General features: G+C 45.1%; 1 protein-coding gene across 1 annotated transcript in view; it reads right to left on the reverse strand.

The window, feature by feature from the left end:
• CSRNP3 (cysteine and serine rich nuclear protein 3) overlaps positions 1–25,767 on the reverse strand; it is a 326,905-nt gene that overhangs the window by 43,603 nt on the left and 257,535 nt on the right. The gene's annotated exons all lie outside the window — the stretch shown is intronic.

A 25,767-nucleotide genomic window follows, 5' to 3' on the forward strand; every position in this document is an offset into this window, starting at 1 on the left:
TGATGCATTTTGTTGATAATGATTTAGCGATGCCACGCGATCACCCTGATTGTGACCGTCTTTTTAAGATTCGGCCTGTCCTTGATCACTTTGTTGATCGTTTTCCTGAGATCTTTGCACCTGGAAAAGAAATAGCTGTGGACGAGTCTTTGGTATTGTTCAAGGGTCGCTTGGTTTTTAGGCAATACATTCCTAGTAAGAGGGCACGCTATGGAATCAAACTGTATATGCTGTGTGACAGTGATACTGGATATGTTTATAATTTCAGGGTGTACACCGGTAAGGATTCTAGCATTAACACTTCTGCTTGTCCGTCCACTTTTGGAGTGACTGAGAAAATTGTGTGGGAACTAGGTAGACGATTATTTAACAAAGGCCACCATTTATATGTAGATAACTTCTACACTAGTGTGCGTTTGTTCAAGGAGTTGGCCAAAGTGGGCACTGTTGCATGTGGCACGATGCGCAGTAACCGGAAAGGTTTCCCAATAGAACTTGTTTGCAAAAGGCTTGTGCGGGGACAGTCTACTGCATTGCGATGTGGGAAGCTTCTAGCTGTGAAGTTTTCAGACAGGAGAGATGTTTACATGCTGACTACTATCCATGACGAAAGCACTGAAGCTCTGCCAGTTCGGGGTGAGACTGCTGAAGTGCGTAAACCTGTGTGCATTTTACAGTACAATAAGTACATGGGTGGTGTTGACAGAGTAGATCAGAGGTTGGAACCTTATGCTGCTCTTCGAAAGGCTTACGTTTGGTACAAGAAGTTGGCTATCCATCTTTTCCACTTGGCATCCTTTAATGCTTTTGTTGTTTTCCAGAAATCTTGTCCTGAGTCAAAGATGCCTTTTGTTAAGTTTCAGGAGACTATAATAGGCAGCCTTGTACTAGTGGAACAGGCAAGTGTGCCAAGATTTGGATTGGTGGAGGAAGTGGCTAGACTGAAAGATCGTCACTTTCCAGAATACATTCCTCCCACAACTGCAAAAGACAATCCCACTAAAAGATGTAGAGTCTGTTGGCGAAGAGAAGTGCGGAGGGAGTCTCGTATGCACTGTCCTGACTGTCCTTCAAATCCTGGATTGTGTGTGCCAGCTTGTTTTAAATCGTACCACACACAAAAGAAGTTTTGGGAGTTTCATTGAGCTTGTAAGTGTACTGTCTGGTCTGTATTCTGTAATATTTTTTAGTCTGCTTTAAGGTTTGCATTAAGGCAAAGCATTTAGTTTTTGAATTTGTGTTAGCAGATTTGTAGGTTTCTACATTTGATTTGTGGTATTTCTTTAAAAAATTCTAATTTCGATGGTGGTGTGTGCAGGATTGTGCTTGGATTGTTGGTGTGCCTGGACTGGCGCTTGGCTGGTGGTGTGCGTGGTCTGGTGCTTGGCTGGCATAGTGCATGGATTGGAGTTGTGCTGGGGGGGTGAGTGGATTTTTGCTTGGCTGGCGGAGTGCATGGTTAGGTGCTTGGCTGGTGGTGTGAGTGGATGGCGCTTGGCTGGTGGTGTGCGTGGTCTGGTGCTTGGCTGGCATAGTGCATGGATTGGAGTTGTGCTGGGGGGTGCGTGGATTTTTGCTTGGCTGGCGGAGTGCATGGTTAGGTGCTTGGCTGGCGGTGTGAGTGGAGTGGTGCTTGGCTGGCGGTGTGTGTGGAGTGGTGCTTGGCTGGCGGTGTGTGTGGAGTGGTGCTTGGATGGCGGTGTGTGTGGAGTGGTGCTTGGATGGTGGTGTGTTTGTGGAGTGGCGCTTGGCTGGTGGTGTGCGTGGAGTGATGCTTGGCTGGCGGTGTGTGTGGAGTGGTGCTTGGCTGGTGGTGTGCGTGGAGTGATGCTTGGCTGGTGGTGTGTGTGGAGTGGTACTTGGCTGTCGGTGTGCGCTGAGTGGTGTTTGGCTGGCAGTGTGCATGGTCTGGTGCTTGGATGGTGGTGTGAGTGGACTGGCGCTCGGCAGGCGGTGTGTGAGTAGTTACTTTCTGTTGGTCACTACACACACTGCTAGTTGAGTGACACTCCACACAGTCCATAATTTTGTGTAGTTGCAGTGTCAGAAATGTGGGCGTGTGAAAGTGATGGGCCCTTGAATGGCGCTGTTTGCTGGTGTGAGTGTTGAAATGTGATGGGTCTGCGGCTGGCGGTGTGAATGTTTTGTATGTGTCACGCGTACGAAAGGTGTATGAATGGCCTGTAAAGAGGTTGGTGCCTTGACGTGGCTTTACAGCTCATGAGCTGTGAGTCAGTGGTTCAGTTTATCATACTTTCAATTATACGCAGTGTATTTCATTTTTGATGAAATTACTTGCGTATCCAATTGTATGTACTGAATCATCACTCACCCTCGTGCCAAATCCAACCAGTATGTGTGTGTGCTTGCGGATTAGATGGGTGTGCAGTAATAGTTGTTTTTTTTCTCTTTCTGCATTAGGGTGTACCTTGTCCCTTATTGTGATTGTTGTAATGTGTTGCTTTTCTATTCGGATGCTGTCAATGGTCTGGTTTGTATCAGGTATGAAAGGTGCGTGAATGGCCTGTAAAAAGGTTGGTGCCTTGTCGTGGCTTTACAGCTCACGAGTTGCGAGTCACTGGTTCGGTTTTTATGCATTTATTTATTGACAGACCATTTCATTTTTTTGAAATATCTTGTTAATACAATTTTATGTACTGAACCATCACTCGCCCTCGTGCCAAATCCAACCTGTATGTGTGTGTCTTTGAGGAATAGATAGCCGTGCTTGAATGTTTGACTTTTGAGTAACTCTGTTAAGGTGTGGTATCCTTTTACTCGGGAGAACAAGGGGAACGCAGGGTGGTAGGACATTTTTGCCGGCACGGCGATCCCACGCTAAAAAGTTTGCAAAAGTGCTATTTTTACCTAATTTAAAGGTTTGCAAGGAGTTCTTGGTAGGAAAACATTGGGGGACCCACGCATGCCATACATCCCTGAATTCCCCCGGGTGTCTAGTTTTCAGAACTGTTTGGGTTTGCTACTTTACAAAGAATACCACCGAGCCCCGGGCCACAAACTCAGATGCCCCCCCCCCAAAATCAAGGTAGTTTTGCAATAAGGTAATGTAAATTCTCCACCGTACGATTTGAACCGTTTCCTGTTGCAGCCACTATGTCTATCCACGCAAGTGAGGTACCATTTTTTTCAGGAGACCTGGGGGCACGCTGGGTGGGTGGAATTTTGTGGATCCACGCAGATTCCAGAACTTTCCACCACAGAAATGTGAGGAAAATGTGTTTTTTTGGTCAAATTTTTATGTTTGCAAGGGATTCTGGGTAACAAAACCTGGAGGTAGGCAGACGAGTCAAGCCATCCTGAATTCCCCTGGGTGTCTAGTTTTCAAAAATGTATAGGTTTGCTAGGTTTCCCTAGGTGCTGGCAGAACTACGGTGCAAAAACAAAAGGTAGTCTTTTTGTCCAAAACGTGCTAAATTTCACTGGGAAATTGAGGTGCGACCATGCTGCATTTTGCGCTGTTTTATGTCGCAGCCACTATGCCTACCCACGCAAGTGAGGTACCATTTTTTTCGGGAGACCTGGGGGCACGCTGGGTGGGTGGAAATGTGTTGATCCACGCAGATTCCAGAACTTTCCACCACAGAAATGTGAGGAAAATGTGTTTTTTTTGTCAAATTTTTAGGTTTGCAAGGGATTCTGGGTAACAAAACCTGGGGGTAGGCAGACGAGTCACCCCATCCTGAATTGCCCTGGGTGTCTAGTTTTCAAAAATGTATAGGTTTGCTAGGTTTCCCTAGGTGCTGGCAGAGCTACGGCGCAAAAACAAAAGGTATCTTTGTCCGAAACGTGCTAAATTTCTCTGGGAAATTGTGGTGCGACCATGCTGCGTTTTGCGCTGTTTCATGTCGCAGCCACTATGCCTACCCACGCAAGTGAGGTACCATTTTTTTCGGGAGACCTGGGGGCACGCTGGGTGGGTGGAAATTTGTTGATCCACGCAGATTCCAGAACTTTCCACCACAGAAATGTGAGGAAAATGTGTTTTTTTTGTCAGATTCTTAGGTTTGCAAGGGATTCTGGGTAACAAAACCTGGGGGTAGGCAGACGAGTCACCCCATCCTGAATTGCCCTGGGTGTCTAGTTTTAAAAAATTTATAGGTTTGCTAGGTTTCCCTAGGTGCTGGCAGAGCTACGGCGCAAAAACAAAAGGTAGTCTTTTTGTCCGAAACGTGCTAAATTTCACTGGGAAATTGAGGTGCGACCATGCTGCATTTTGCGCTGTTTCATGTCGCAGCCACTATGCCTACCCACGCAAGTGAGGTACCATTTTTTTCGGGAGACCTGGGGCACGCTGGGTGGGTGGAAATTTGTTGATCCACGCAGATTCCAGAACTTTCCACCACAGAAATGTGAGGAAAATGTGTTTTTTTTGTCAAATTTTTAGGTTTGCAAGGGATTCTGGGTAACAAAACCTGGGGGTAGGCAGACGAGTCACCCCATCCTGAATTGCCCTGGGTGTCTAGTTTTCAAAAATGTATAGGTTTGCTAGGTTTCCCTAGGTGCTGGCAGAGCTACGGCGCAAAAACGAAAGGTAGTCTTTTTGTCCGAAACGTGCTAAATTTCACTGGGAAATTGAGGTGCGACCATGCTGCGTTTTGCTCTGTTTCATGTCGCAGCCACTATGCCTACCCACGCAAGTGAGGTACCATTTTTTTCGGGAGACCTGGGGGCACGCTGGGTGGGTGGAAATTTGTTGATCCACGCAGATTCCAGAACTTTCCACCACAGAAATGTGAGGAAAATGTGTTTTTTTTGTCAAATTTTTAGGTTTGCAAGGGATTCTGGGTAACAAAACCTGGGGTTAGGCAGACGAGTCACCCCATCCTGAATTGCCCTGGGTGTAGAGTTTTCAAAAATGTATAGGTTTGCTAGGTTTCCCTAGGTGCTGGCAGAGCTACGGCGCAAAAACAAAAGGTAGTCTTTTTGTCCGAAACGTGCTAAATTTCACTGGGAAATTGAGGTGCGACCATGCTGCGTTGTGCGCTGTTTCATGTCGCAGCCACTATGCCTACCCACGCAAGTGAGGTACCATTTTTTTCGGGAGACCTGGGGGCACGCTGGGTGGGTGGAAATTTGTTGATCCACGCAGATTCCAGAACTTTCCACCACAGAAATGTGAGGAAAATGTGTTTTTTTGTCAAAATCTTAGCTTTGCAAGGGATTCTGGGTAACAAAACCTGGTGGTAGGCAGTCGAGTCATCCCATCCTGAATTCCCGTGGGTGTCTACTTTTCAAAAATGTATAGGTTTGCTAGGTTTCCCTAGGTGCCGGCAGAGCTAGGGTGCAAAAACTACAGGTAGGCACTTTGCCAAAAAAGGGTCAATTTGTAACTGCAAAATTTATGTGTGACCACGTTGCATTTTGCGCCGTTTCCTGTCGCAGGCACAAGGTCGACCCACACAAGTGAGGTACCGTTTTTATCGGGAGACTTGGGGTAATTCAGATTTGTAAATCAACTGTTATTACCAATTGAGCTTTCATGCATTTCTCCCTTTGAATGAAAGACATTGTGTAAAAAAAAAATCTTTATGAAAAATGACCAATAATTCTCATGCTAGTATGAGTATTCCCAACTTTGAAAATGTGCAATTACATACTGTTTCTGAACTCTATAATTTGTACCCAATTCATAAATACATAGGTGTCTTTCATACAGATTATTCCATGTATACATTTTCCAAGACAAAGTGCACTATACCCAGTAAATGAAAAAATACCATTGCAAGTTGCTGCTCAGTTTTTGGATCTGGGTTCGTCGGGTTCTTGGTGAAACTACAAGTCCTATATATCCCCACAACCAGGAAGGTCTAACGGATGTAACCGTATATTGCTTTCCAAGAGCTGTCAAAATTAGAAAAAGTTATAGGTGAAAACGTTGAGACAAAAGGCTGTTTTTTTCAACAAATTTTCAAATTGAATATGCTACTTACCAGTATGCATCTGTTCTTGGCATGTAGGGCTGCTAACATTCATATCTATTGCATAGATCGCCACCTAGTGTTGGGTCCGGATGATTGCACATTGTTGTCCTGGAAGAGTCTTCAAAGTATCACGAGATAGGTGGCTCCTCCCCTGGACTACAGTGCGCATGGGCATCGACTCCGTCCCCAGATTGTTTTTAGCCATTGTGGCAGAGATGGAGTGAAATAGTGTAAATGATGTCCATGCTAATGATTGAATGCATGAAGTATCTGCAGCTGCTACGGGCATCGGGGAGGAGGGTGGGCGATATGAATGTTAGCAGCCCTACATGCCAAGAACAGCTGCATACTGGTAAGTAGCATATTCAGTTCGAGGCATGTGGGCTGCTAAATTCATATCTATTGCATAGAATACATAGCAGTCCCTCCATTAACGGCGGCTGCCCGTGCCAGCTGCAGAAGTCTGAAAAAGTGTTTTGAGAACAGCCTGTCCTACAGCTGCCTGCTGTTTGGAGTGTACATCTACGCAGTAATGCTTTGTAAATGTATGTGGTGTAGACCATGTGGCTGCTCTACAAATGTCTTCCAAAGGAATGTTCCCCAGGAAAGCCATGGAGGCCCCCAACTTACGTGTGGAGTGCGCTCTTGGGGGGACCGTTAAAGTACGTTTAGCTTTTTGATAACAAATCTGAATGCACTTAACGATCCATCTGGCTATTCCTGCCTTGGAAATAGGGTTGCCTTTGTGCTGGGCTGAAAAGGCAACAAAAAGTTGCTGTGTCTTTCTAAATTGTTGTGTTCTGTCAATGTAGTACATTAGTGCCCTTTTGACGTCTAACGTATGGAGCATTCTTTCCGCTACTGTTTGCGGGTTTTGAAAGAATGCGGGTAGTTCAATACTTTGGTTGACATGAAACTGTGACACCACCTTCGGAAGGAACTTGGGGTTAGTGCGGAGCACTACCCTGTTTGAATGAATTTGTATGAATGGCTCTTGTATTGTGAGAGCTTGCAGCTCACTAACACGCCTGAGAGATGTAATAGCAATGAGAAAGGCCACTTTCCATATCAGGAACTGAATCTCGCAGGAATGTAGCGGCTCAAAAGGTGGGCCCATCAGTCTAGTGAGGACCACATTGTGGTTCCACACAGGTGCTGGTGGTGTCCTCGGAGGAATGACTCGTTTCAGTCCCTCCAGGAAGGCTTTAATGGCAGGCACCCTGAAAACAGAGAGATGCTGCCTGTTCTGGAGATAAGCTGCTATGGCGGATAAGTGTATCCGAATGGAAGCGTAAGCTAGATTGCATTTGTAAAGATGTAACAAATAGCAGATGATGTTAGGAATGGATGCATCTAGCGGGTCAATGTGATGTTCTGTACAGTAAATGACAAACCGCTTCCACTTTGCGCCATAGCAAGCTCGGGTAGTGGGCTTCCTTGCCTCTCTGATGATGTCCATGCATTCAGGAGGCAGGTTGAGGTAGCCAAATTCTAAGATCTCAGGAGCCAGATCGCCAGATTGAGCTGTTGCGGATCTGGATTCTGAATGTCGCCATGGTTCTGCGTCAAGAGCCTGGGTGTGAGGTGCAGCCTTTGATGCGGTACCACGGAAAGTTCTAGAAACGTGGTGTACCATGGTTGGCGGGCCCACGTTGGAGCAACCAGGATGAGCGTCATCGAGTGTTGCTTTAGCTTTCTTGCCACCAGCGGAATGAGAGGCGCTGGGGGAAAAGCGTACGCAAATTTGCCTGACCAGTTCATCCATATCGCATTGCCTTGCGATTGTGGGTGAGGGAACCTGGCGGCAAAGCTTTGGCATTTTGCGTTTTCCCTTGTGGCAAACAGGTCTATCTCTGGACGACCCCACTACTGGAAGTACGGGTGGAGTACTGATGGATGTATCTCCCACTCGTGCATTTGATGGCTGTACCTGCTGAGCAGATCCGCCATCTGATTGTCCTTGCCCGGGAGGTGTTCCGCCATGAGGAATATGTTCCTCTGAATGGCCCACTTCCACATGCTTTGATCCAGATGAGACAGCTGTGGAGAGTGTGTACCTCCCTGCTTCTGGATGTAGTACATGGCTGTCATGTTGTCCGTCCGGATCAACACGACCTTGTTGCACAGATGTACTTTGAAGGACTTGAGTGCCATGAAGATCGCCATCAACTCCAGGTAGTTGATGTGCATCTTTTGTTGCTGCGTTGACCACAGTCCCTGCACTGTGTAGCGGAGCACATGAGCTCCCCACCCCTGGAGAGATGCGTCCGTTGTTAGAATAATCTGTAGCACAGGCTCTTGGAACGGTCGGCCCTTGCAAAGGTTGTGTGGATTCCACCAATGCAGAGAGTTGTATGCCCGACCGGTCACCAACACTAGGTCTTTTAACCGTCCTTGAGCCTGAGTCCACTGATGTGCCAAGCATTCTTGGAGCGGACGCATATGCAACCTTGCGTGCGGGACTATGAAGATGCAGGAGGCCATCATGCCTATCAACTGCATGAACACTCTCGCTGGTAGGGAGTGTTGCCGTCTGAACCTTTGGATGAGCGACTGAATGCTGTCGATCCTCACTTGGTTCGGCTGAGCTGTAGCAGTCAGAGTATTTATTGTCGCGCCCAGATACTGCCGCACGTGGGAAGGCTGGAGGTGCGACTTTGGGTAGTTCAGTGAGAAACCCAGACTGTGAAGGAGGTGAATGGTGTGGGACATGTGTGCGGCGCACTGGTGTTCCGACTTTGCTTGAACCAGCCAGTCGTCTAGGTAAGGGTAGACATGTATATTTTGTCTCCTGAGGTGCGCCGCCACCGTCGCTAGGCACTTGGTGAACACTCTGGGGGCAGTGGTCACTCCGAAGGGTAGGACTTTGAACTGATAATGCCTGTTTTGGATGGTGAACCTGAGGTATTTTCTGTGGGAGGGGTGGAGTGGTATGTGAAAATAAGCATCCTTGAGGTCCAAGGTTGCTAGGAAGTCCCCTTGGTTTAGCAGGGGAAGAATTTGCTGCAGTGTTAGCATATGAAAATGTTCTGATAAGATATACAGGTTGAGGGGGCGTAGATCCAGAATGGGTCTGAGGGATCCGTCCTTTTCTGGGATGAGGAAGTACAGGGAATAGACCCCTGTTCCTTGTTCCTGTACTGGTACGAGCTCTATGGCGCCTTTTTGCAGCATCACAATAACTTCCTGCTGCAATAAGTGCAAGTGCTCTGCCGACATAGGACGTTGTCTTGGGGGAATGTTGGGTGGAGTGGATGTCAACTCCAAACAATAACCGTATTGGATAAGTTTCCTCACCCACCTGTCTGTGGTGATGGACGTCCAGACTGGCAGGAACTGCTGGAGTCTCTCCCCGACAGGTGTTGGATGGTCAGGGGGCAGTGACAGAGAGTCACTGTTTGTTGGCGGCAGAGGAACGGGAGCTGTTATTGCCTCTGCCTCTGCCCTTGGCACGGTTTCCTCTGTAACCCCCTCTACCCTGCTTGGGGTACGAGGATTGTGCGCCACCTCTAGTGAATTCCGTCTGCTGTGGCAAGTGTCCTCTGTTAACACCACGTGCACCTGAACGACGAAAAGTGCTCCCTCTGAATTGCTGAGACTGAAGCGCCCCCATAGATTTAGCTGTCTCATTGTCTTTTTTAATCTTCTCGAGGGTGGCGTCAACGTCTGGGCCAAACAGTCTGTCTGGATTAACGGGCTGGTTGAGTATAGTAGTTTGAATGTCAGGTTTAAACCCGGAGATGCGAAGCCATGCTCGACGCCTTAACATCACGCTAGTGTTAATCGCTCTAGCCGCTGTATCTGCAACGTCAAGCGCACACTTAATTGCAGCATTTGAAATGAGCTTGCCCTCCTGTATTAGCATCTCAGCTGCCTCTTTAAACTCGTCTGGAAGGTGTTGAAGGAGCTGCTCTAGGGTGTCGTAGTGCGCCCTATCATATCGTGCCAACAGGGCCTGTGTGTTCGATATGCGCCAGATATTGGCTGCTTGTGCAGCCACCCTTTTACCAGATGCCTCTAGCACTTTCGACTCTTTGTCTGGGGGAGGAGCTTCACCCGTTGTCTGGGAGTTCGCCCTTTTGCGGGCATTGGCGACCACCAAAGAGTCCAGAGGCAACTGGCCCCGAATATATGCTGGGTCCCCAGGTGCTGGTCTGTATTTCTTTTCTATACGTGGGTTTACCACCCTTGCCCTGGTGGGTTCCTTAAAGATTTCAGGTGCATGCTTAAGGACCCCTTTTAGCATTGGAAGTGTTTTAACAGTTTTGTCTGCGGCAGAGAAAGTGTCAAACAAAAAATCTTCTTCCACCGGGTCGGCATGCATGTCCACATTATAATTTGCAGCTGCCCGTTCAATTAAGGCATTGAATGCCGCTGAATCCTCAGTTGGGGATGTCCGTACACCAGAAACATGTGGGCCCCTGAAGCATTGGGAGAAGGTGATGGGCTCCTCCTTGGTTGAGGATGAATAGGTTCAACAAGGGCAGGAAGGTCCTGTTCTGGCCTTTTCTTCTTCAGAGGTATGACGTAGGAATCCAATGGTTGTGAAGTAATCTTTCGCTTATATAGCGTCAATTTTCCTGTATCGGCGTCGATATAATGCTCAGATTGTTCTTCTGAAGCTTGATGTCGACCCAAATGTCCACTTAGCATCGAGTGTTGTGAGGCTTCTGTGTCCTTTGACACCGACCGGGGTGCAAAGGCCTTTGGTGCCACCTTCGGTGGCAGAGTGTAGAGGATCTGCGTGGAAGGTTTCCTTGGTGCGTCCACCAATTTTGGAGCCGACGGCGTGTGAGTCTTCGACGGCAAAGTTTTCTCCCGAATACGTTTGAGGGAGTCGGTGACTTGCTTCGTGAACGAAGCGGAGGGTTTCGTTACCGATGACTCATGGCTGTCACCATCGGAGGACCCCAGGGTCGATGAGGTGTCCGTGCGTACTCGAACCTCAGACGCATCTTCGACTCCAATTGTCTTGGCCTCCTTCCTAGGCTTAGGCGCCGATGCCGTTGGTTTCGGACCGGCATCTTTGTGCCGTTGCGTAGGGCCTCCGGACTTCGGCTCGGGGCCCTTTGTGGACTGCGCTTCGACCGGGCGTTTGCCTGTTGGCGCCGCAGTCGTGACTGATGGTGGTTCGACAGTCTTTGTGGACTTTGGTGGAGCAGCCGTGCTCGACACGTGTTCAACGACCTTCTTAGAGGCCTGCTCCTTGGCCACCGTACGTAGCGGTGCTGGCTCGACAGCCTTCTTCGGCTTCGGAGCCACTGAAGGTGACAGAGTCGATGACGTAGCAGGCTTCTTCAGTTTAGATTGTTCGTCGGCCATCTTTGTTGACGTCGAATCCAAAGGTTTCGGTTTTGGTTTCGATATGCGCAATGGCGGCTCCGCTGGTGTGTCCGTGGCCGGGCCAGAAGGCGGGGCCGGGATTGCGGAGCATGGTCGTGGGTAAGGCCGAGTGGCGATCCCGTGACCTGAGCCTGAGTCATGTAACTTTCGGGGCATAGCTCTTCCTCCGAGCTATCTTCCGCGGCCCCATAAACTTCTTCGTCGTCCCCTACCTCCTCGACGTATTCAAGGTCCTGGCCCTCGACGGTTTCTCCGGAATCGGCCTCGACCTGGTGGTGAAATCTGCAGACGATGGCTTGGGCCTTCTGCTTCGGGGTCGAAGATGTCGTCGGGTGCCGGAGCCGCTCGCTGGGCCTCAAAGCGCGCCGCGCGCCGAAGCTTGAGCGTCTTCTTTGACCTGAACTTTGAACAGGCCATACAGCTGGCCTCGTCGTGTTCCGGCGAGAGGCATTTGTTACAGACTGGATGCACGTCGATGTGTGGGTACTTCGAACCACACACGGGGCAGAACTTGAACGGACTCCGTTCCATCGTAGTCTCATCGGGGTCTTGCTGCGACGACAGGGCCTCGATGTCCGAAGAGTTACTTTGACTCCGCAGAAGACCGACTCGTAGAGTCAAATGAAGCACGAGACCGAACGCGAACAATACCGACGAGGTAACGAAGGCCTTTTGGCCTTAAAGAAGTAGTATTTTTCGATTCCGACTAGGAGACGTCGAAATCACATCCGAACCCAATGGCGGAAAAAAACAATCTGGGGATGGAGTCGATGCCCATGCGCACTGTAGTCCAGGGGAGGAGCCACCTATCTCGTGATACTTCGAAGACTCTTCCAGGACAACAATGTGCAATCATCCGGACCCAACACTAGGCGGCGATCTATGCAATAGATATGAATTTGTGAAAAAGTAAGTGCTGGCCATACAGGAAATTTTTGGTCTCCTTCTTTTGGAGTGACAAAATAAAGGTTTTATTTCAGAATTTTGTCTGGTATTATTTATTTTATACCTCTCTACTTTTTGTTTTTCAAAGTTCCAAAAATTCGTTATACAAAAAAAGACACACCCAATTACATTTATCATACAATATGTTCAAACGTATATAAAACCATTACACATAACAAACATTACATATATCTGAAATTCATATGTACATTAACACAAAAATTTATGCATCAACATCATTAATTAAATTTGCACTGACTTTTCTATGAAGAGAAAACCATTCTCTATATTAAAAAATAAGGAGAAATCAAGTGGAGAAAACAATCTATGTACACAACAATGCAAGTTAGACTGAGAGAGTCAATCAGAAACTCAGTGTAACACAAAGATAGTTGTTTGAGGCAGTTATCAAGTGCTTCTCTCCAACTGGCTGACGCGTTTCGAACTCGCTATTTTACTTAGCGTGTTCTCGTCAGGGCGTAATGACTCTATCCTGTAAGGGTCATGCAAAAATAGAAAGGAGATTGACGTCAGTTCTTACTAGATCCATCATAGCCTGATCAAATAAAGTGCTCCAACTCATGAATTCATACCTTGAATAAACGTCACTGGTGGATGGGGTTCAATATGCGCTATAAATTCCCGGTCCAGATATCTAAAGGGAATGGATGGAAGGAAATCAGGATCAGTTATGTTTCCAATAGAGAGTCAGATGCCTTATGCCACACACACGCGAGCCTCGCTCTTACCTGCGAGTACTCGCGTCTCTTTTCAAAATTGGTTTTTTGATTTTGCCTTCGTGCACAGGGGAGCCCCCCTGAATGCACTGGAACCTGTCAAGAAGGGGAGGGATGGTCACTGAACTGTTTGGTATCCCTTATCAGTCATGTGGTTCTCAAAGAAAGTATATCAAGGTACCTTCGACTTTAGGTTTTAAGACAGTAGTCTATCGGCCACTCGGTCTTGGTTATTCGCTTCGTGACAATCGGTGCCTCCCAACGAGACGTCCGGGGACGCGCAGTGTTAGTTATCTGCCAAAACAACAGAGAAGCGCGTTCAGTTAACACACCGCTTCTTTTGCATTGCGTGAAGTACGCTCACAGTTTTACAAAAGCGGGGAGCACATACCTGGATCCCGCTATTCAATCTGCTTGCATCACTCCTGCTAGCACTCCATCAATGCGCCATGTTTGAAAAAGGCGTGACTATTTTATTGTCACGTGATTGATGGATTTCTGGGACATGTAGTCCACTTGTGATTTAGAAAACGCGCGAGAGGGGCATTTGGCTGAAATATTCTAAAGTTTAATAAACTGATGTTACCAACACATAAAGAATTTTGTCACGAAATTCACAAGAATCGTATTTTAGAGAACGCACAAAGGGATCTATCTATAGATATAAAACAGGATTTTTATAGCCTAGAAATTTCTGACATAGAATTTAATCCAGTTTGGAAACTGTTAAATGGCAAGATTAAATAGGCTTCTTTCCTTAGTAAAACATCATCCACATCCAGGACTGCTTTCGTATGCCCTATAGTATATAGGACCGTCCATTTAAAATCGGTCTCTGAATGACCCTGTTCTATAAAGTGTTGAACCATGGGTGCCGATACCACTTTGGTTTTGATCCGGGATCGATGTTGTGTAATGGGAGTATTGATCTGTTGATTTGTTTTCCCAATATAGAGTTTATCGCAACCACACATGATTGCGTAGACTACATTTCTAGTCCTACAATTACTGAAGCTCTCATTTCTCCATCGTGTCCCCCGATGGGTAAATTCGCTGCCCTCAATCGTTGATTCACACGAGACACAGTTGCCACACCTATGGTGGCCTATTATCTGTTTCATGCCCCATATTGAAAGCAGGTCATGTTTTGGTTTTTCTATCCTTACATCTGCCCGTACCATATGTTGGCCAATACTCCTATTCTTTTTAAAGGCAAAGATGGGTTTCGGAAATGGACATTCTAAGTCTTCCAATAAATGCCAATTTTTAAGTATCGTTTGCCGTACTTGGTGGGCATGGGGACCGAACGTGGTTACACAGACCAGTTTGTCTAAATCTTGTTTCACCTTACGGTCAAAGAGGCACTCACGTGGTGTAAATCGTGCTCTCTTACGTGCATGTTTTAGTAATTTTGCAGGGTAACCCCTGTTGGACATCTCATCGCAAAATTTCTGCGCATGTTGGTCGTAGTCTGCTATCTCAGAGCAGTTTCTTCGAATACGGAGAAGCTGCCCATAGGGAAGGTTAGTTCGCAAGTTCCTCGGGTGGACACTCCGATGATGAAGGATGGTGTTTCTATCTGTCTTCTTTCTGAAGAGAGAAGATTTTAAAACACCATCGATACAACTTATTTCGACATCCAAAAATGTCATTTTTGAATTACTGTGTTCAATTGAAAACTTGATGTCCGGATGTTTGTGGTTTAGCCATTGGTGGAATTCAAGCAATTTGGTGTGGCTCCCCTGCCACAGGAGCCACACGTCATCGATGTATCTAAGCCACTGTTTTATATGTTTTTTGAAAGGGTTGTTATTGTCCACAAACTTGTTCTCATATTCTGCCATAAACAGTATGGCCATCTCCGGCGCATAGGGACATCCCATGGCCGTACCCTTGATTTGGGCAAAAAACTCGTCATTAAAACGAAAATAGTTCTTTTTGAGTGTCAATTCCGCAATTTCCAAGATAAATGAAGTTGGGACCCGATGAGGTCTTACCCTCATATCTAAATACAATTCAATGACCTCCAATGCTTCACTTTGTGGAATTTGCGTATATAATGAGGTCACATCCATTGTGACCAAGATCTCACTCATAGGGTCAAACTCCATTCCCTCAACTTTAGTCAAAAAGTCAGTGGTGTCCTGAAGATATGACTCAACATCACTCACGAAAGGCTTCAGAAAGTAATCAACATATTTTGATAACGGTTCCAAACACGAGTCACACCCTGAGACGATCGGTCGTCCAGGGGGCTCGGCAGGGTTTTTGTGTATTTTTGGAAGAAAATATAACAATGGGATGCGGGGGAATTTTTTAATAAGAAATTCTCGCTCTTTCTTTCCCACATACCCATTGTCACAGCCTATTTGAATCAAGTCAGATATTTTTGACTGAATTTCTTTCGTAGGGTCCATTGATAATCTTCTATACCATGTTTGATTTTGTACATGGGAATCCCCTTCTTTGAGATATTTGTCCCGCGGCCACAACACAGTTGCCCCGCCCTTATCGGCCGGTTTTACTATGATGGAATTGTCCATACTTAAGCTTTTTAGTGCTACTTGTTGTCCCTTGCTTAAGTTTGGCTTGACATATCTCTGTTTTTTCTCAAGTTTATTTATTGAGGACAGAACCACTTGCTCAAAGGCGTAGATCTGTTTTGGGATGTTTTGACTGGGGATAAAAGAAGATTTATTTCTTAATCCAGTTGTTTCATTATCCACTACAGGTGGCTGGTTATTGAAAAAAGCCTTCAGGCGTATTTTGCGACAAAATGAAATCATTTCCATCTTTGTCTTTGTGAAGTCAGTTCTTTGGTTAGGAACAAACTTTAATCCCAAGTTGAGCACCGATTCTTCATCAGATGTTAAAGTTTTGGACGACAAATTGACAATGGTTGATGGAGCCGCTAGGACTTGTAGGAGTTTTTTCGGGTGCGCATCTCCCATGGTATTTTTTGCCTGGGTTTCGATTGCTGTCCCTTCTCTAAAAAAGAGACCTGCTTTTTGTTATTATTGCCTCTTGTTGTAGAGCCCGAAGAGTCGGATGAGGATGATGTTTCAGAGAAGGTTTTGAACCTATTCCGGGAGCGCCCTCTGATAATTATACAAAGCCCCTCTTGAATCAGCCTGGGTGTAAAAATCGTCTTTCAAAAATGGATAGGTTTTCTCTAAGGTGAAGGATTTTGAATCCCTTTCGTATTGGATGGTCTTATTGTTTATGGCAGTGTCCCTAAAGGACAGGATTTCTTTCTCAATTTTTTCGAGAAGTGCTTTGGCATCAGGAACCAACTGACTCTCTTGGATACTTTTGGTGACCTCCTCTATTTCTTCTAATTCCTTTGCGCAAAGGCGTTGAGCAGTCTCGATGGTGTGAACCATCAGGTCCCTGCTACATTTGGTGTTTATACAACTAAAACCCCTTTTATATTCGGTATCCTCTGTAAAAATCACAGGCACATTTTTCACCTGGAGCCCCCAAGGGATGGTACCACCCTTCAGGTGCCTCAGAAGAAAATGGCCGTGCAGCTCTGTTCTAATATGTTTCTTGCTCAAACGAATCAGTTTGTCAGATTCATTTTGTTGCTGTGCAGAGGTGCTAAGTGCGATGTTTGAAAATGGAGCTGAGGCTATTAGAGACTGAATATGATTTTCAGTAAACGACAGGGTGTCTTTCTCGGACATACCTAGGAGGGACAGAACGTCTCTCCAAATGAACTAGATCACTCAGAGTTATGAACACACCCAGTTTTCGTGGCGTATGTCCACTCTCGCGGGTGCAAGACCGCTCTAAAGTTTGAATGGCAAGGAGGTAGGTCCTTCGGACGTATGGACAGCTGGACCCTCTGTAATATTTGTGAAAAAGTAAGTGCTGGCCATACAGGAAATTTTTGGTCTCCTTCTTTTGGAGTGACAAAATAAAGTTTTATTTCAGAATTTTGTCTGGTATTATTTATTTTATACCTCTCTACTTTTTGTTTTTCAAAGTTCAAAAAATTTGTTATACAAAAAAAGACACACCCAATTACATTTATCATACAATATGTTCAAACGTATATAAAACCATTACACATAACAAACATTACATATATCTGAAATTCATATGTACATTAACACAAAAATGTATGCATCAACATCATTAATTAAATTTGCACTGACTTTTCTATAAAGAGAAAACCATTCTCTATATTCAAAAATAAGGAGAAATCAAGTGGAGAAAACAATCTATGTACACAACAATGCAAGTTAGACTGAGAGAGTCAATCAGAAACTCAGTGTAACACAAAGATAGTTGTTTGAGGCAGTTATCAAGTGCTTCTCTCTAACTGGCCGACGCGTTTCGAACTCGCTATTTTACTTAGCGTGTTCTCGTCAGGGCGTAATGACTCTATCCTGTAAGGGTCATGCAAAAATAGAAAGGAGATGGACGTCAGTTCTTACTAGATCTATCGTAGCCTGATCAAATAAAGTGCTCCAACTCATGAATTCATACCTTGAATAAACGTCACTGGTGGATGGGGTTCAATATGCGCTATAAATTCCCGGTCGAGATATCTAAAGGGAATGGATGGAAGGGAATCAGGATCAGTTATGTTTCCAATAGAGAGTCAGATGCCTTATGCCACACACACGCGAGCCTCGCTCTTACCTGCGAGTACTCGCGTCTCTTTTCAAAATTGGTTTTTTGATTTTGCCTTCGTGCACAGGGGAGCCCCCCTGAATGCACTGGAACCTGTCAAGAAGGGGAGGGATGGTCACTGAACTGTTTGGTATCCCTTATCAGTCATGTGGTTCTCAAAGAAAGTATATCAAGGTACCTTCGACTTTAGGTTTTAAGACAGTAGTCTATCGGCCACTCGGTCTTGGTTATTCGCTTTGTGACAATCGGTGCCTCCCAACGAGACGTCCGGGGACGCGCAGTGTTAGTTATCTGCCAAAACAACAGAGAAGTGCGTTCAGTTAACACACCGCTTCTTTTGCATTGCGTGAAGTACGCTCACAGTTTTACAAAAGCGGGGAGCACATACCTGGATCCCGCTATTCAATCTGCTTGCATCACTCCTGCTAGCACTCCATCAATGCGCCATGTTTGAAAAAGGCGTGACTATTTTATTGTCACGTGATTGATCAGCCAAATGCCCCTCTCGCGCGTTTTCTAAATCACAAGTGGACTACATGTCCCAGAAATCCATCAATCACGTGACAATAAAATAGTCACGCCTTTTTCAAACATGGCGCATTGATGGAGTGCTAGCAGGAGTGATGCAAGCAGATTGAATAGCGGGATCCAGGTATGTGCTCCCCGCTTTTGTAAAACTGTGAGCGTACTTCACGCAATGCAAAAGAAGCGGTGTGTTAACTGAACGCGCTTCTCTGTTGTTTTGGCAGATAACTAACACTGCGCGTCCCCGGACGTCTCGTTGGGAGGCACCGATTGTCACGAAGCGAATAACCAAGACCGAGTGGCCGATAGACTACTGTCTTAAAACCTAAAGTCGAAGGTACCTTGATATACTTTCTTTGAGAACCACATGACTGATAAGGGATACCAAACAGTTCAGTGACCATCCCTCCCCTTCTTGACAGGTTCCAGTGCATTCAGGGGGGCTCCCCTGTGCATGAAGGCAAAATCAAAAAACCAATTTTGAAAAGAGACGCGAGTACTCGCAGGTAAGAGCGAGGCTCGCGTGTGTGTGGCATAAGGCATCTGACTCTCTATTGGAAACATAACTGATCCTGATTCCCTTCCATCCATTCCCTTTAGATATCTCGACCGGGAATTTATAGCGCATATTGAACCCCATCCACCAGTGACGTTTATTCAAGGTATGAATTCATGAGTTGGAGCACTTTATTTGATCAGGCTATGATAGATCTAGTAAGAACTGACGTCAATCTCCTTTCTATTTTTGCATGACCCTTACAGGATAGAGTCATTACGCCCTGACGAGAACACGCTAAGTAAAATAGCGAGTTCGAAACGCGTCGGCCAGTTGGAGAGAAGCACTTGATAACTGCCTCAAACAACTATCTTTGTGTTACACTGAGTTTCTGATTGACTCTCTCAGTCTAACTTGCATTGTTGTGTACATAGATTGTTTTCTCCACTTGATTTCTCCTTATTTTTGAATATAGAGAATGGTTTTCTCTTTATAGAAAAGTCAGTGCAAATTTAATTAATGATGTTGATGCATACATTTTTGTGTTAATGTACATATGAATTTCAGATATATGTAATGTTTGTTATGTGTAATGGTTTTATATACGTTTGAACATATTGTATGATAAATGTAATTGGGTGTGTCTTTTTTTGTATAACGAATTTTTTGAACTTTGAAAAACAAACAGTAGAGAGGTATAAAATAAATAATACCAGACAAAATTCTGAAATAAAACTTTATTTTGTCACTCCAAAAGAAGGAGACCAAAAATTTCCTGTATGGCCAGCACTTACTTTTTCACAAATATTACAGGGGGTCCAGCTGTCCATACGTCCGAAGGACCTACCTCCTTGCCATTCAAACTATAGATATGAATTTAGCAGCCCACATGCCTCGAACATTCCAATATCTAACTGTTAGTTTCTATAACGAAACCTTCATGGATTTAGACAAATGACCCCTTTCTGAATTCAGAATTTTGTCTACTTTTCGAAAATGCTTTCTAGGATCCATTATTGCTTTCAAACTCATTTCTACCATTAACTGGAAGGAGGTGGAAAGCTCGAAAAATAGCAAAAATAGGCTATGTCCCAGAAAAATGCCAAAACTGAGTGAAAAATTTCGGTTCTCTGACAAAAGACTGTCATTCCCTAAAAACTGAGAAAATGGAGATTTCAGCCCCACAACCCCTTTTTTGATACCATTTTCAGGGAAAAACCCAGAGGCTTTCATTTGCAGCCCGTTTTTCCCATTTTTCTGAAAAAAACAAAAAAATCACTATATTTTGGTTAATTTCTGGGACCCCTCCAAGGGAATCCACAAACCCTGGGCGCCTTTAGAATCCACATGATGTTGGAAGTAAAGGACGCAAATTTGGCGTGGATACCTTATGTGGTCAAAAAGTTACAAGGGCCTAAGCGCGCACTACTCCAAAACGCCAAAAAAAGCCTCAGCACAGGAGGGGAAAAGGCCTAGCAGCGAAGGGGTTAAGGAGAAAAGTCTCCTTCATTAAGGTTTTCATTAGTGCAAGGCATTTCAAGATAGCTAGCCTTTAGATAAAAACCAAGGTGAAACCCCCCCCCCCAAATTGTTCTTGGTTCCGAAGAATTGGTTTGGAGTGATCTTAGCCCTTAGCCCGAATCAGCTAACCTATTAATTAGCCACAGCAAATTTTAGCGCTTAAGCCAGGGGAAAATAGGTATTTGGGGATTTGGGCGAGTGAGATAGTGTGTGGGCTCACCTTCTTAGCTTGGTGCCCACTTTCCCCCGTCCCAAGATACATAAGCGCTCCCTCAGTCACCACTATGACTGTACGGTTCTTGTACTATATAAAGTAAATCTTACTCTTTTGCCCCATGTGATGCAGCAGTCAGTGATTTCCCTTTAGGATTTGGCGTTAGTGATAGGCCGATCAATGATGGTGTCCCCCATCAAGCCAGTAGTGCGTTCGCTATTACCATTGCTTTCAACACTTGGGTGATCTCTTTGGTCTGGAATCTGCTCTGCACACTTTACACAGCAGTCTTTGATATAACCATTGCTTTGCCAACTCCTTTGAAGGAATTAAAATTGTGCTGCTGCAATAAAGGGGTGTAACTTTGGTCAAAAGCATTGAAAGCAAATGTAATGCTCCCCTAAGCCAGTGCTGCGAGGACACAGTTCTGTTTTATGAATAACATGGTGATCGTTGCTCAGTTTGCACTTAAAGTGCATATTTCAATAAATGAGGAGGTATAAACTTGTTTGCCAGGGCATAGATGTTTTTATGATGAATTATAGTGTTTTTTCTTCAAACGTATTACCGAAGGTATGGTATTTTTTAATACACCTATATAACTTGTTTGTAGTTTCATTTTTAGTTTGTCAAATATTATTTGAGCTTCAGTTGGCAGAAGTTGGTTCAAATATGCCAAAGAAAAAGGCTCCAGGTGTTCTGTCACAAGCTTTCAGAAGATAATAGAAAAAATCCAGGCTTTCTTCCTGGGAACTAATTTGCTTAACCTGAGGAATACACACTATGAAGGGTAATGCTGGTAAAAGATCAAAACTCAAGGAGGCAGTAAATCCAAAAATAAACTTATCCAGAGATTAACTCGACCAGAAATCTGCATATCAACCGGTAGTGTTAATCAGGACCCTTCTATAGGAGTCAGCGATGCCCCTAATAAACCAAATGTCACATTTCAAATTTGGGTTTCAGTGTATATGTCATCTGACCTTAAGCAAACTAAGCTCGTATTTGTAAAATGTATAGTTGGTGACAAAATGCTCCAAGGTAACTTAAACGTCTCCTGAAAATGAAGCATGCAGTATTGAAACAAAATATTGGTACTATCCAACCCAAAATTGGGAAACTAAATAAAAGTTTTTAGAAGAGAGAAATGGAAAAGGGAACCAAAATGTTGCTCAAGGGACCAAAGAGAGAAATGCATGCTATCACGAAACTTCCTGTCTCTCATTGCCGAAAACTCTTGCGGATCTTGACTCGATCTTGAGGAGAATAGCGACTGGGGAAAAGTGCACAGCTACTCAGCAACAACAAGCATTTACAATGCAATGGTCTCGGCATTGTTAAAGTTAGAGCTATTGGCATTGCTCATGACATTTTTATTTATGTTTTTAAAACATAAATAAAAGGCATTGTCATTTACAATGCCAATAGCTTACTACCTCGCAAATGCGAGACCTATTGCATTTGCACCCACACAGAGCCACACATACACCCACACACACACACACACACACACACACGATAGCAGAGCGCCGAGGAGCTGGCAGAGGACAGTGAAAGCAGTGACGAGCGACAGCAGAGCGCTGACGGGCTGGCAGAGGACAATGAAAGCAGTGACGGAGACAGCAGGGCGCCGAGAGGCTGACAGAGGACAGTGAAAGCAGTGACGGCGACAGCAGAGCGCCGAGGAGCTGGCAGAGGACAGTGAAAGCAGTGACGGTGACAGCAGTGAGCCCAGGGGCTGGCACGGGACAGTGAAAGCAGTGACGGCGACAGCAGAGCGCCAAGGAGCTGGCAGAGGACAGTGAAAGCAGTGACGGCGACAGCAGAGCGCCAAGGAGCTGGCAGAGGACAGTGAAAGCAGTGACGGCGACAGCAGAGCGCCGAGGAGCTGACAGAGGACAGTGAAAGCAGTGACGGAGACAGCAGAGCGCCGAGGAGCTGGCAGAGGACAGTGAAAGCAGACACAAACATGTGCAGACTGTTATTTAGGTCCACTAAATTTGTGATAAAATCATATATCTTTGTATTAGTAAAATGATGATATGATTTTTCGGACGTGATTATTGTATTATTTTCTCAACTAGTCCAAAAGCCTTTGAGTTCTATAGCTTAATAATCAGTCCACTTTATGGACTTGTATAATACTGTTTTACAATATGATCGACAATTTTGGCACACGTCTTGTGTTTTGATTGGTTCAAAATAAAACTGCCAACTTCTAGAAATGATTAGACGAGGGGCTATATAAAGTGAATGGTTTCTCTATCCATTACATAGAATCTTCTGGTTTATTACTGTAGTCCCGATGACTTCCATGAAATCTGAAGATGTGGCCCAGTAGGAGACACTCCTCGGCACGGACAGGTGAAAAGGCCTGCTGTACCACTGTGATCTGTAGTACAGTTTCAGTACTGTACACACTGGTGAGCATACAGTAGACGAACTTGGAAAGGAGGGTGCAGTTGGCGTGTTCCTTCTGACCACAGAGCGCTACTCTGGGTTTCAGTCCTTATCGCAGACATGCCTCCAATGCACATGTATGATCCTCTTGGGTGTGTAGGTGGGGTCAAAGTGCAACACCTTACTATGATGAACTTGATGCAGGAGCACACACTGCCCAGAGCCATATAGGGAACAATTCTCCATCCCCCAAAAAATCTTCTACTGTGAACAAATTTATTTTCAGAGCTGGTTCCGAACACTAGTGATCCAAATGCGTTCTTACATTTGACAGTGAGTAGAAAACTCTCCAACAGAGACTCGGCTGGAAGAAAGATGCTATCTTTAGAGACAAACTTTGGAACAAATTCCTGTTAGACTGACATGCCATCCGGCCCCTTCAACACCCTTCTGGCGATTTACCCTTTACATTTACCCTAATGTGCAGTATGGAATGCTCAAGTCCAAGAGACGTAATCACCAGTGTTTTATTGGTGTTGTTGCATAGTCAGGCAAGGCCGCCTGTGACGGGGGCGGGGCCGCGTCCGGACCGGAAGAGGAGGCAGGCGGAGTCAATGCGTCTCACGCCCCGGGGCTCCTGTGAGCGGTGGAGAGCCCCGGGGCCGCGCCAGCAGGAGGTTGCGCGCCGCGTGCTGAGAGCAGAGTCCCCCGAGATTGGCCAGGTAAGTTCAAAAGGGCTGGGGGGGGCTTGGTGCACCTGTGTGTGTGTGTGTGTGTATGCTCGTGTGTGCGACGGTGATGGCGGCGGGGGGAGGAGGGGGCCTCGGTGCACTTGTGTGTGTGTATGCGTGGGGAGGGGTGTCTCTGTATGTATGTGCGTGCGTGCATGGGTGCTTGTGTGTGTGTCTGTGTGTATGCGCATGCGTGTGTGGTGTTTCGAGCTTCCCAGGAGACAGCGCCTGGCCACAGCGCACGTTCGCGTGCGCGTGGCAGTTTCAAATCGCCTCCAAGGCGATGCGCGTGGCCAGGATTGTCTCCTGGGAAGCAGACACGGTAACAATAGGTTCTCGGCGAGAACGCGCTTCCGCGCGCTTAGCCGAGACCTAAAAACAGTGGGGATTCACTCAGCTTAAGTGTGACTTGAGGCCAGCAAAATGGCTAAGTGAGTAAAATGTTATTACAGCTGCTAATGATATTTGTATGATCCTGGATAAAGGAGCCCAGACCTCTCTAGTCCTTCTGGACTGGTGATACAGTCTCCCACACCACACTGATAAAGCACCTACCTACTCTTGTGGTGAGAGAGCGAGCTCTGGAATGACCGTTTCTTTTTAAGACGGCTGGCTCACAGGCCGTAACTATGCTCCCCTTTAGAACAGACTGCAAGAACCTTACCTCAGGGCGTCGGCCTCGAGTCCTTCTCTCTATAACACCTATGTTTTGACCCCTGGCCACTCTGATCCAATTGTTTAGATGTTATGCCTATGTGGGTGATACCAAGTTGATTATCTGGCTTAAGAGTACTTGCAGAGCTCTTCAGAATCAATTCAAGGATTGTATCCATTGTCTCATGTGTGGGTACCAACTCCTTACGCCTTAACTAAAATGAATAATACGTTTAGGGAATCATCCTTCCTCTTCGATTGACTGCTGGTTGTGGCCGTCATCTCTAGGTGAATTGCTGCAAACAAAGGTTCAGATATGTACAACAAACATTAACAATTCATAACAGTATTAACAGTGACAAAATAACGAAAAAATATATTCTGGCCCATGAAAGAAAAGTAAAGAAAAAGAAGTGCGTGTAATTATAGAAAAATACAAAATTTATTGAAATTTAAAAGATCATATAAAGCTCAGATTTGTGGTCGGTATAACAGAAACATTAAGAAACATATATAAAACCAGACAAGTGGCAAACACATAGAGGTTACATAAACAAAAGAGTTCTAAAAACCATATAAGAACTCCTATACACAGAACAATGTGTCCTCCTTAATTTGTGTACACAGTGGCGTCGACGGCGTTTCGACCGTTGTCATAAATACATGGTCATCCTCAGGACAATATGTTAACTGAGCTTTTGAATATCCAATTTCAGCGTTTATAAAATCGCTGTAAGTCAAAGCCAAAAAGTGCTAGCAGCATACAGTTTAAAAATAGCCAACCGCTATATACTCTGCTTCAAAATTCGATTAATTGCCAGAGTATGTATCAGGAACTCAATTCCCACATGGTGTTTAAAAGAACTCGAGCCGAGAATAATAACCACAGGTCAGTCAATGTAGTGGTGCCCAAACAGTTTTAACTAGAGTTCGGGCTCAGCATGTAGAAGCAGCAATTTCCAACTCATCTCTAGGTGCTCCTCAATTACCTGAAAAATTGTGGTTTTTAACATTTTGACTTCTATGGACCCCCACTTAACTACTACTGAAATGAGGGGATCCCAATGAATCATTATTTGAATCCCGGGGCCCCCACTGAGTCATTACTAGAAGACTGGGACCTCCGCTTAAGCAAATCCGTTGAGTTAAACCTCAAAACAATGCAAGAAAAACAGAAACAAGTATGCATCAAACAAATATATGAATTTTAAATATTGTATTTAATTCACAAACAAATATTTAAAAAAACGAATCTTTTCATTTTAATAGGAAGGTTAGGGACTTTCTAAATTCAACTGAGGCCACCTATTGTCCATACAATATTCAGTTTGATGCATTTGTACTTCTCCTACAATCAATAGAAAGAAACCAACTTAAGTTTTAACTGCCAATTTTAAATTCCTTCACATTTATGGAAAGTTTTAAAATGTTCATTTTACTTCTTTATTTATATAGATTTTATTAAGAAGTTTATATTGTTTAATTTTCTAAGCATTCTCGGACCTCCTAAATAGGCCTTGTGGACCCCCAGGGTCCCAATAACACTGGTTAAGAACCGCTGCTGTACAATATACACACAATTTAGAGGACACGTTTTACTCATGCTTGTGTTTCTTTT

The sequence above is a fragment of the Lissotriton helveticus genome, chromosome 3_1 (genome assembly GCF_964261635.1).
Source record: "Lissotriton helveticus chromosome 3_1, aLisHel1.1, whole genome shotgun sequence".
NCBI lineage: Eukaryota > Metazoa > Chordata > Amphibia > Caudata > Salamandridae > Lissotriton > Lissotriton helveticus.